This window comes from Cynocephalus volans, chromosome 1 (assembly GCF_027409185.1).
Source record: "Cynocephalus volans isolate mCynVol1 chromosome 1, mCynVol1.pri, whole genome shotgun sequence".
NCBI lineage: Eukaryota > Metazoa > Chordata > Mammalia > Dermoptera > Cynocephalidae > Cynocephalus > Cynocephalus volans.
Genome location: NC_084460.1, coordinates 81,626,772 through 81,639,990, shown reverse-complemented (window position 1 = coordinate 81,639,990; position 13,219 = coordinate 81,626,772).

Sequence of the window (13,219 nt, the reverse complement as noted above, 5' to 3'; positions counted from 1 at the left end):
GGTTTATTCGATTTGTACATTGATTGGGGGCAATTATAGCCTTTTGTACAGTATAAGCTCCTGAACACTCCTATTTGGGGGCACATAAAGAGGGACGCTCTTCCCTCATGTACTGTGCTGTGCAGTTGGGAAGGAGGAGAGATGTTCGACTGGAGGTTTAATTGCCCAGTGCAAGGCAGATCGCGTATTGGAGCTGTGGTTGTTATTGCTGGGTGGGAGGGGTAAGGAAAGCAGGCGGAGATGAAAATCCAGCACGTTTCCTGTGACAAGTTTCCTTCACTCACTGGTGGGTTGGGAAATAGAAGAGAGTTGGATGAACCTGGGAAACTAGGAGGCCTGCCCTTCTCCTGGGGGATGTCCTTTCTGAGGCTGAATTTTTGAACTGTGGATGGAGCTATTCTGAAGTCCATTTCTAATATTTAAAAAATTTGGAAATCACTGGTATAGGCACAATTAGTATAAATCAAGGAATTTTTGGATGTTAGACAGTAGATGAAATAAGTGTAAAAACAAATTTGCTGTTTGTGTGCCATCAGGAAGTGTCTTCAGATGTGATCAAATGTGTTACTATCGTACTAGAGTTCATGACTGACAGTTGCTGAGAGCGGAAGTCTAAATTACCATCAACCATTTCTTTAGGTGGTGTTTTTTCAGTATACTCTTAATTTCCAATCTGCATTGTGGGTCCATTTTTAAAATGAAGAAATATGTAAAAAAAAAACACAAGAAACAAACAAACAAAAAAAACAATGGAAATATGCCAGTCCTGAAATAAGCATAGGGAAGTGGAAAGGACTGTAAATTGGAAAGTCTGGATTCTACTATTCAGCAGGCTCTCTCCTTGTCTTTCTCTCTGTTCCTCTCTTACATTCATTATTTGTTAGGAAGCAAAATTACACAGATCTTAGGAAAGTCTTTGCAGTTAGATTTTTTGAGTTCAATTCCCAATGCTGTTGCTTGATAGCTGTGGGACCTTAGGTAATTACTTAACCTCTCTGTGCTACAGTTTCTCTATCTGTAAAATGGGAATAATAAGCGTTATGGCCAACGTCCGACATGTAAAAGAAATTTGCCCACAGAACCGGGTGATAGGAAAAGGAAAAGAGTTTATTTCTGGCAGCCAGGGCTACGCAGGCCAATCGTGTTGAAACCTCTCGCAGCTTTTATTTTTAGCTAGGCGGGAATTTTTCACACCTGACACAATCTAGCCAATGCAAGCAAGCCAGCAGTACATAAGCTAATTTTGTGGATAGCCCTGTAGCCCCTCCCCACCCTGGATTCCCCATAGGGACTTTCCAGGCTAAAATGGCAGAGCGGCCTAAAATGGCATTGGCCATGCTACTGTTTATTCCCCCATTTATTTTAGCAAGTGATTTGTACAGAAGCAGAATGCATATGTTAAGGTCAGTAGGGGTTGGAGCGTCCCTTAACATAAGTCCCTAACCCTTGCAAAAGTTGTAAAGACTAAATAAAATGATACTTGTAAAATCCTTATCAAGATACTTGGCACATAGGAAGTGCTAAAAAACAAGCAATTTTTACAAAATGGTAGGCACTCAGCTAATACATTTTTGGGCTAGATCAGGTTCTGATTTTGCTGTCAAATTGCATGGTTCTGTGGCTTTGTATGTGAATTCCCTGTTTCTAGCAACACTCCTGCTGAGATAATTGTAAAATGCTGGATAAAATAGAAAGTTCATTTTCTTAAATGCAATGACTCAGTAAGAAAGTAATGAATACTCAGGCCAAAAGCTAAGTAAAGAGAGGTCAATTGAGATTTTGCCTTAAGGACATTTGCCAGACCAGATTAACTTGAACTTCAGTTTTCATGGCCTGAGGGCACAGAGGACAGGAGACAAGGTGAGACATCTGAGAAGGGATCTTCTGGTCATAAAGCTGGAACTTCAAAAGGTTTCTTGCTTAAAAGTGTGAATTGGGAAAACAAAAACAAAAACAAACAAAAATCACCTGTTTTCTTTCCAACCCTAGAAGAGTATAAGAAAAATCACTTATGAGAAAACTTGGTGCTGAGCAGTTGTCTGCTTATTTGGTCCTGAGAATTTGGATTCTAAGTCAGCTCTAATACGTGAGTCTGAAATTCACAGTAACTACATGGTCAGAAACTCAGTGAAAATTTGATTTAAGGGGTTCCTACATAGAAAGTGTCCCTGGTAGTGAGCAGAAGCCAATTTTTTTCCTTTTTTGGAGGAATCTATTTTTATCTTAGACTACAGAGAATTCTCACCAATGAAATTAGAAGGCAAAGGAGCATCTTATAGTGTAAAACCAAGCCAAACCAAACCTACAAACCCCCACTAAACACAAAATATGAGCTGAGGACAAGAAACTGTAAAGGCTAAACAAGCTGATTTTGTTTTTTTTTTTTTGGCTGGCCAATACAGGGATCAAACCCTGGACCTTGGTATTATCAGCCACACTCTAACCAACCCAAGCTGATTTTGAAAAGAACCAAATAGAACTTGAAAGAATAGAAATATAGTAATTCAAAATAACTCAGTGAATGGATTTAACAACAAGTAAATCCAAGCTGGACAGGAATTTAGTCAACTGAATCTGAAGAAAATTTTAATTATAGTTTCAGAACAAGAAGAGCAAAAAAATGAAGAGGCAACATTTAGAGAGATAATGGCTGAGAATTTTCAAGGGCCAATAAAAAGCATTTCACATAGTCATGAGGTCATATGAATCCCAGTCAGGATAAATAAAAAGAAATCCACATACAGATAAAATATAATTAAATTGCAGAACATTAATCTTAAGGTCAGAGGGAAGAGGCAGCTTATCTTCAAAGACATGACAAATTATCCTGATAGTACAATGATAGAAGCCACAGACAATAGAATATTATCATTCCTGCACTGAGAGTGACTGTCAGCCTAGGATTCTGTTTCCGTTAAAAATATCTTTTAAAAACAAGGACAAAATAAAGCCTTTTCTGACTTAGAAAAGCCTAGAGTTTGTTCTAGCAGATCCTCACTAAAAGGATACACTTCAGGCAGAAGAAAATTATTCGCAGATAGTAGGTCTCAAAAACAAGTAATAAAGAGCTAAGAAAGGGAAAAAAATTGTAGGTTAAAGCACGTATTGAGTGTATAAAATAATAGTGATACCTTCAGTGGAACTAGTGACATAAGTTGGAGAAGCAAAAGGAGTTAATACATTTTAAGGTTCTTGTATCGTTTGTGAGGAGTTTAAAGATATTATTTGGACCTTGATAAGAAAGTGTGCATGTTAAAATTTCTAAGGCAGCCACTAAAAGTTAAAGAATAGATAACTTTCTAGCTAATGGGGAAAAATAAAAAGATAAAAATAAATCTTGAGATAACCAAGAAAGCTGAGGAAAAAAATATACAACAGGTGAGACAGACAGCAAGCACAAAATAAGATGTAGAAATCCCAATGTCTCAATAATTATAATCTAAAGAAACCAAAGGTTGTCAGTGGATGAAGAATTCAGCTATATGTTGTGTATAAGAGACATATCTACAACATAAGGATACAGAAATCTTAAAAGTAAAATAATAGAGGAAAATGGGTGATTAAAAACAAAAAAAAGCTGGCAATATTGACATTAGACAACACAGAATTTACATGACAAAACATTTTTAAAGAGAAAGAGGATCTTATCAGAAAGATAAGTTTCGAGCATCTTATAATGTGACCTTAATTAATATAAGAAAAAAAATTAACAATGAGAAACATACATAATCCCAGTGAGATTTTAATATACTCCCTCAGTACTTTTTTTTTTTTTTGGTGTCTGGCTGGTGTAGGGATCCAAACTCATGACCTTGGTGTTACAGCACCATGCTCTAACCAATTGAGCTAACTGGCCAGCCCTCCTTAGTACTTGATAAAATGGGGGGGAAAAGTCAGTTAACACTTAAGATTTGAAGGATAGAACTAATAAGTTTGAGGTGATAGACAAGTGAAGATCACAACATCTCAAAATGGCAGACTACACATTCTTTCAAACACACATAGAACATTTATGAAACGTGACCTCAGACTATTTTGTCAAGCAAATCTTTTATCAAAGGATTGGTATCATACAGACTAGATCTGTGACCACAATGCAATTAAACAAGAAACTTTACCAAAAAGATACCTATAAATAATTGTGGAAGTAGGTTTCAAAATAACCTTTGAGTCCAGAAAGAGATTGTAATAGAATTCAGAAAATATTTTTAATTGTATGATAAAAATACTGTGGGTCAAAACTTGGGTGGGGGAAACAGCTAAAGCATGTATATCTTTAAATGCTTATATTAGAAAAGAAGAAAGCCTGAAAATTAGTTAAATGTTGAAATTAGAAAGTTAGAAAAATGCAAAATATACTTGATGGAAGGAAATGAGAGTATAGTAATAATTCCATGTCAATCAATAAAGAGGATCAGTAATGACAAAATTTGGCTTTTTGTAAAAACTAGTAACATTGATGAACACATGATGAGATAGATTTAAAAAGGAGAGGCACAAATAAACAATATTAGAAATGAAAGAGCAGGTGTATTAAAAAGATATCAAGAATATTATGAATAACTTTATGCTAAAACACTTGTGAAAGTATAGAGGAAATGAATAAATTTCTAGACAAATATGACTTACCAAAACTGACTTAGAAAAAATAGAAAGCCTGAATAATGCTATAATTTTTAAGTAAAATTAACCACTATTCAAATATTTCTCTATAAAGTCCAGGCTCAGATGAGTTCATCAGCAAGTTCCACAAAACATTTGAGGAAAAAAAATTTCAAATGCATAAATTGTTCCAGGAGATAGAAACTCATTTTTATAAAGCTATAACAACCTCTATACAAAAGTCTGTCAGCAGCAATATGAGAAATGGAAATTATAGGCCAATCTTACTTAGGAACACACATGTAAAAAACAAACAGAACATGAGCAACCCAAATTCAATAATGTATAAAAAGATATTACATTATGACCAACTTGGGTTTATCTTGTAATTGGCTTAACACCAGAAAATTCACATTAACAAATTAGTGGAGAAATATGATCATATCAGTAGATGCAGAGAAAGTGATATTGTAATGTTTAATATCAAGTTATGCAAAAAAAGTTCATAAAATTGGAACAGAATTAAGCTTTTTTTTAACTGTAACAAAGTTGATTGTACATACCTGTGGTGAACGAAGCTTTCTTAACATGATAAAGGATATTAACAAATAACCTACAGCAAACATTCCACTTAATGATGAAACATTAACATTTTTTTAAAGATCAGGTCCATTATTCTATGCTACGTTGTATTGTTTTTCATGATTGATATCACACTACATTCTTTTTTTTTTTTTAGTAGCATTACATCATGAGTAATTTTCCCTTGCTAATTTACTAATTCTTTACACACACAATTGTTAATATGTACACGACAGTCAAGGCTGCCCCAGTAGTTGGGTATTTAGTGTTCTAATTTTTGTGTGTCATAAAAAATGCTGTAGTAAATATCTTCATATATTCATTTTGATCTTCATCTTTAATGATTTCTTTTGGATATATTTCCAGAAGATGAATTACTAGACTGAAATGTATGGACTCTTTCAAGCCCTGGATACATATGATATATTTTAAACCCACCTTTTCAAATTCAGCATCCAAATGTCTTTGGAAGTTGGTTTGCATCTCATTGCTTAACTAGCTTTAAAGAAACACACCAGGAATGTGGGGTTTAGTGGTGTCTCCTGTGCGCCTTAAAAAATGAACAAAGTACCCTTTTATTTCTTTCCTTTTGTGTACATAGCTGGGAGGGGGTAGGCTATGGAATCAGGCTGTTTGCAGAGGCCTTTAACAACCAGTTTGGTGGTGCTTGGAAACCTGTGGGAAGTGGGGGAGGGGCATCTGCCTGGTGACATGGGCCTCTCTGACCAGGCCCCTTCTGAGCTGCTTTGGAAGCTGTCAGTCTGGGCCTGGGCCAGAAGAAGAGGAACCCTGGCCCCTCCCACCCCATCCCTGCTGTGTAGTTCTTTTGATTTGTTTGTCTTAAAATTAATGGAGAAATGAGAGAGGAGCAACTTTCTTTGAAGTCTTGGATTTTAACTGGATTTACTTTGGTTTGTCAACTTATAGGGATACCTGGGTGCAGAGATTCCCAAATGTGTCAGAGGCTGTGAAGTGCAGGATATAGTTTCGAGGCCTCTTTTCCTATGCCTTCCCGTTTCTAAGTGCTTGTCATTTTATAAATATCACTGTCAGACCCTGTTAATTTTGTCTTTTATCTCCAGGCCATGCTTAAAGAGAAGAAAATCAGCACTTCTCCATATGAGTTAAATGCTACACAACTGATGCCTGAGAGTTTTTGTGTAATTTTGAGTTATTTTGTGGTTTCTTAGGGTTATCTTAATTCATGATTAAAGATGAATGGATTGGGATATCGGGGAGGAGTTGCCCAATATCGTTAGTAATAGAATGTGGAATATTAAAGTTGGAAAGGCTCTGAGAGAACATCTCATTCACCACCACTCTTTTTTTTTTTTTTTTTGCTGCAGAGATGAGAAGAGACTTACCTGAGACATAGTGTTAGTTCAAGGCAGGACTGATGTCTGGCTAGGGCAAAGGTACTCCGAGGCTAAGGCTGATGTCGCCAGTTGTAACGCTCTTATCCTGTTCGTGACGCCAATTGTAAAGCTAGGCGACCATGCTAGTTGTCGCGGCTCTTTTACCTGTTGGTAATTCACTGACTGGGCCGATTGTCAAGCTAGGGCTGGATCTGGAGCTCCCAGACCCCTCAAGCCCATTCACAGACTGGGTCACAAACCTTTCACATGCCAGGCTGGGTCACCAGACCTCTCCACACCAGGCTGGGTCACCAGACCCTTTCATGCAGGTCTATAAGCTAGGCAACCAGCCACATGGTCCTTGGAATTTTCAGGTCTGGAAAAAACATGGCTGCACAGGGCAGGCACCTGAGGCAGTAAAAACCAGCCAAAGTGGCACTGCCTTGCAGGTGCATGTACTCCACCCACACACACAATGTTACCGAACCACCCCTATCTGGCCCTGAGGTGAGGGGAGTCTGATCAAATTGTTCCATTTTCCCAACAATCCACCCCTTCAGGGTCCCTCGCCCTACAATCTACATGTCCAGAATCTTCCTCAATGTTCTCTTAGCCAGGATAAATGACCCTTACATTTACATAACCTATTGTCCATTCAATATGCCTTAAGGCTTGCAGTTCTGTCCTTTTAACTGTCAGCTGCATATGTCCGGTTAGTAGTAATCATTGGTGTGATCCTCCATGCAAATCCTGCAGTCATACTGATGGGAAGTTCAACGCATATTCAGCAAGCCAATACGTTGATCACATGACTCTGGTGCAGTGCCTGCAGCCAGAACATTATGGGAGAAAAGACAGAAGAGTTATTGGTACCAATAGGGGAAGTTGTTGCGCCTCTGGTAAGATACATGCCAGTTCACCATCCTGAGAAAGGATGGTTGCAGGAGTAGGTATCTTACCTGGTTTATGATACCATACTTTATCTGCTAACATTGTTGGATCTGTAGGTTCTACATGTAACAGTATAGGGGAACTCATAATTGGCCATAATGATAATACAAATGTGCCCTTTGGAATAGAGTGCTCATCTATACCAGGCCATGTCACCTTTACTTGAGGAGGCCAGGTATTTGTCACCCAAGGTGAAACTTGCAGGCCTTCCTCTAATCCTTTTCCTCAAGGCCCTATTAAACCTACCCAGCATATGTGGGGGGCTTTTATTCTCCAAGGCCATTCCCATTGTACTGTCTGTCCCTGTTGCAAACAGGTTGGGGCCGGTAAGAGAATATTTCCATTCTTACCATATCCTGGCTTCAAAAGCTTATCTTTAGTAGTGATTTGCAACTGTGTAGGTGCTACAGCCCTATGCAACAGAGCTTCCACTGCAGAGGGTCTGCCCTTGCGGGATCTCTCATTTAGAATTCTGATAGTTGGCCATAATCGCCGTGCCCACCTCTTCAGGGATGGGGGTTGGGTAGATAGCCTTAGTCCCTTTTTAAAAAGGCCATTGTACCATTCAGTCATTCCTGCTGCCTGGGGATGATACGGCACATGTAACTTCTACTGAATGGACAACTGGGAGGCCCACCTCTGAACCCCATGTCCAGTAATGTGGGTTCCATTATCACTTTCTATAACTATAGGCCGACCATACATAACTATAAGGCTATTCAGTGCCTTCACAGTGTTTACCTGGTCTGGGGCCTTACAAGGCCATACAAACAAAAGACCAGTAGCTATATCAATAGCTATGAAGATGATCTGAAATTCTTTGACCTTGGCAGTGGTACAACAAAGTCCACCTGCCATTGAGTCAGGGGCACCATTCCTTGAGCTATTTGCCCATCTGCATGGGGTATCTGCTGGGGGTGTGGACTTCATGAGCATACACTGGACAAACATGACAGACATTCACTACATCTTCTCATTTTATAGGCAATGCCCATCTTTGAGCCGCCATCCACATGGTTTTACTGCCAGCATGCTGCATTCGTAGATGTAATCACTGGGCTACATCAGTAGCTGGGGCTCTCTCCAGCCATCTTACCTTAGCCAAGGCATCAGCTTCATCATTTCCTGGACTGGCTAAGGGGAAGTGTCCTGTGACATGGAAAAGAGTTACTTCTTTCTCATGCCCCAATTCCCATAACTCTTGCCATGTGGCTTGTCCCCAGAGCGGTCAGTGGCCTACCATCCACTGTTGATACTTCCAAGTAGAAATCCAAAGGGTTAAACCTTTGTAAACAGCCCTGCTGTCAGTACAGATGGTTAACGGCCCAGGCTCATTTTTAATCACCATCCATACTGCTCTCAGTTCAGCCCATTGACTGCTTTGCCCTGTGCCATTTTCATGCCACATGGTATCTGTTAAGGGCTGGACAGCAACTGCTGTCCACAATGCTGAAGGTCCCATGCTAGAGCCATCTGTATACCAACCTTGCTCTGTGATAGGTCCCTGTCCCTCATGGAAAGGTGTAGCTTCCACCTCCATGGGTAACGGTTGTGTCAAAGTTTCCTCCACAATCTCTACTGGGCCTAGCACAGTTTGGAACTCTTTGGACAGAGGACTCGTTGACACAGTGCTCCTTTGTTCTATATATGCTCCCCATTTAGACAGAGTGGGAGTCTGGGCTATACCTGTTTTAGGGTTGCTTGCCCACGTGCGCAGCCAACCTATTATAGGGTATGTCATCCTTACTAGGACTTTGGCAGTTCCTCTGATAGCTTTGATGGCTATCAAGGCAGAATACACAACTGCTAACTGCTTTTCTATTAGGGTGTAGCGCACTTCAGCACCCTTTCAGAGCTGAGACCAGAATCCTACAGGCGTGTGGAATTGGTCTTGTCTCTGCCACAAACCCAATCCTAACCCCTCCTGGGTTATATGTACGTCTAACTCAAACAGCTTAGTGGGGTCAGCCACTTGTAAAGCTTGTACTTGCTGTATTGCCCTTTTTGTAGCCCAATAAGTTTGTTCTACTTTCTCAGTCCAATCCCAGAGGGCTCCTTTCTTTGTCAATGCATATAGTGGGCATGCCATTTGGGCCATATGGGGTACAAAAGCCCTCCAATACCCCAAAAGTCCCAAATACATCTGTAGCTGAGCTACCATTGTGGGTTGAGGGTATGCCAGTATCTTATCTATAATAGCTTCTGGGATGACCCTCTTCTTACCTGACCAGACCACTCCCAGGAATTTGACTGACAGCCCAGGTCCTTGCACTTTGGGTGTGTTCACGGCCCACCCACATTGTTCCAAATGACTTAGCAGTGTTGGAGCTGCCTGGGTTAAATCTGCAAGAGAATCAGAGGTTAGTAACACATCATCAATGTAGTGAAACATTGTAACTGTGCTGGGCCTAGTCCACTTGGCTAGGTCCCCAGCCACCAAACCATGACACATGGTTGGGCTATGCAGATAACCTTGGTACAATACTTGAAAGGTCCACTGTCTTCCTTCCCATGTGAAGGTGAACTGATCTTGGCTATCAGCTGAGATTGGAATGGAGAAAAAAAACATTTTGCAAGGTCCAATACATAATGATAAGTCCCCAATGAGTCGTCAGCTGATCCATCAAGTCATGAACTGAAGGCACAGCTGCATGCAAAGGAGGCACTACTTTGTTCAGTTCTCGATAATCAGTCATTCTCCAGGTACCATCAGACTTTTTCACTGGCCGTACTGGAGCATTAAATGGGCTCTGAGCCGGACGAATAATACCAACTTTCTCTAATTCCAATATAGTAGCACTTATCTCTGCATGTCCTCCTGGTAGGCGATACTGCTTTACATTAACTACATGTCTTGGCTTGGGTAATACCTGTGGGTCATGTTTAGCATATCCTTGTAACACAGGCTTTACTGTCCATATTCACAGCTGAAACTCTCCAACTGTTGTTTGCAGGTGCAAACCATAAAGTACATCCATACCCAAGATGTATTCAGCTACAGGAGATATATATATATATATATATATATATATATATATATATATACAGTATATACATGAGGAGGTAATCTTCCTATGCCCCATGGCAATGACACAGCTTTCACCTCAGTAGTATGTCCTCCATAGCCATCTATACGAACTGTGGCCTCTGGAAATTTATCTGGATTGCCATATATCAGGCTACATTCTGCACCTGTATCCACCAATGCCAAAACACGCTGCACATTTGTCCTCGTCTGATGTATTGCCAATTCAACATGAGGACTCTGGTCCTCGCCTGCCCTCAAAAGACGAGTACCTTGGCCTGCTCCCTAATTGAAATTGAACAGTTCATCCGCCTCCTTGGGAGCAACCAAAAAGTCCTTTAAATTCACTGAGCATACCTCGCTACCTGTTTCCTGATGTTTCGTGAAACACTGTTCAGGGCACAATTGCTGCCACAAGGCAAACAGAACTGCATTTGGCTGCCAGTCAATTTTCTGTCAACCCCTGCTGCAAGCAAGTCAAGCCACATCTGCTTAAGGCTAGTTTTGCTTGGTCCCTTTGGGATAAAATCTCGAGTATTTCTTGGGGGTTTGGTCTTAGCCACCTTTTGGGCCCCTTTTGCTTGTCTGCTATCCTCTACCTCACCCAAGCTGGCTATCATGATCCTTACCTCATGTATAGAATGACCAGTATATGGGTCCAGTATGGTCATCAGTGACCCAAAAGATGTTGACAGGGCATTCTGCAGCACTATGTCTCTCATGCTGCCTGTAAAATTTTCATCATCCGGGCCATGAGTGTTCACATTAAGCATGGACTGCCGCATCCCTAGCTCACAAATGATTTGGACCAACTCAGCAAATGTTTTCCATTTACTAACAATCTTGGGCAGTTCTCCAGCATTTGCCCACACAGTTTGGGCAGCTGCATTCACCCAGTCCATCAAGGAGTGATTACCTTGCCCCTGTGCATATCTGCGGCTATTTTGCAGCTGTTGTCTCAGGGACGGGTGCATGGTGATGGAGGCCAATTTCTCCACATCCTCACCAGAGCACATCACACTATCCACCCCTAGGTCCCATAACTGCAACAGCCAAGCAGCCAGGGTCTCCCTATGTTTCTGCCTGAACTGTCTCCCGAAGTCAACCAGTTCAACCTGGGTATACAGGACATAGGTAGTGAAGTGGGTCACCTGTGGATCGCCCATCAGTTGTCCGTCCAGTCCCATAGGCTGCTTGTGTCTCAATTTCTCATGCACAACAGGTCATGCCTGTAGATGCACAGTTTCCCCAACTCACCACTGGGTTGGTCATCTTCCTTGGTGTGAGGGGCAGGAGTGGCCAGTTGCCACACGTCGTCCTCCAGGACATTTATCTGTGCTTCCAACGAATCTGCTTTCTGCCTCGAATCTACCAGTAGCTGCACATCATCTGCCAACAATTCTGCTTTCTCCTTCAAATCTTGATCATTTTGCAGCAAAATGAGCAAAAGCCAGGCTCCTGTCAGCAGAAAAGTGGCCACCAGGCACCACACGCTCAAAGCCACATTTTTTCCCCCTCCCAAGGGGTTTTTCTGCCATAGTACCTGGTCTATGCTACCTTGCAGTACAGTGTGCAGCAGCCAGATCCTAGCCAACAGGAAGGTGGCCATAGGGCACAGCATATTCACAAATAGCCACATTTCCTCCTCCTTCCAAGGGCTTTTGGCTCCTGTATCTGCTCAGAGTCCTGTCGCAGGCTCCGCCAAATGTGGTGTAATCCTGCCCAACTATGCCAATTTGTCTTAGGGCTAGGGCAAAGCTACTGCGAGGCTAAGGCTGATGTGGATGTCGCCAATTGTAAATCTCTTATCCTGTTCGTGATGCCAATTGTAAAGCTAGGTGACCACGCTAGTTGTTGCGGCTCTTTCACCTGCTGGTAATCCTGCACCGACCGGGCCAATTGTCAAGCTAGGGCTGGGTCTGAAGCTCCCAGACCCCTCAAGCCCATTCACAGACTGGGTCACAAACCCTTCACATGCCAGGCTGGGTCACCAGACCTCTCCACGCCAGGCTGGGACACCAGACCCTTTCGTGCAGGTCTATAAGCCAGGCAACTGGCCACATGGTCCTTGGAATTTTCAGGTCTGGAAAAAACATGGCTGCACAGGGCAGGCACCTGAGGCAGTAAAAACCAGCCAAAGTGGCACTGCCTTGCAGGTGCATGTACTCCACCCACACACACAATGTTACTGAACCACCCCTATCTGGCCTTCTTCCCTGTTAGCAGTTTGGAGAGAACCCAAATTGCTAACAACAACAAATTTGGAGAGCACCCCTCAGAAAATTTTTTACGATGATATCTGGCTAGAAGACCTGGCCTTGGTGTTTCTAAACTCAGTCCAAGTAGCTCACTCAAATTTCATTTCAAAGCAGCCTTTCAACATCTGATGCTCAAAGGACAAACACTTTGCTCTGATCAGCTCCAGTCTATACACTCCAAAGACTTATGGACAGAAAGTGGAAGAAAGAATTTCCCAGAGGAAAACTGGGGTGCTGTTTCCAGAGGAACAGGAAATTCAGCATGTTCATCCAAATGGTTGAAGCTGAGATGAGTTTATTGCACAGCTCTCTTCCCCTGCGCCAGCCCTACTTACTCTCTTCATCATCTCCACCTCTATCACCTCTAAATTTTGAAATCATTGACTCTGATTCTGGAGGCCAGAACCTTCCATACGTCTCTGAATGGCAAGCATTAGGAAATGGGT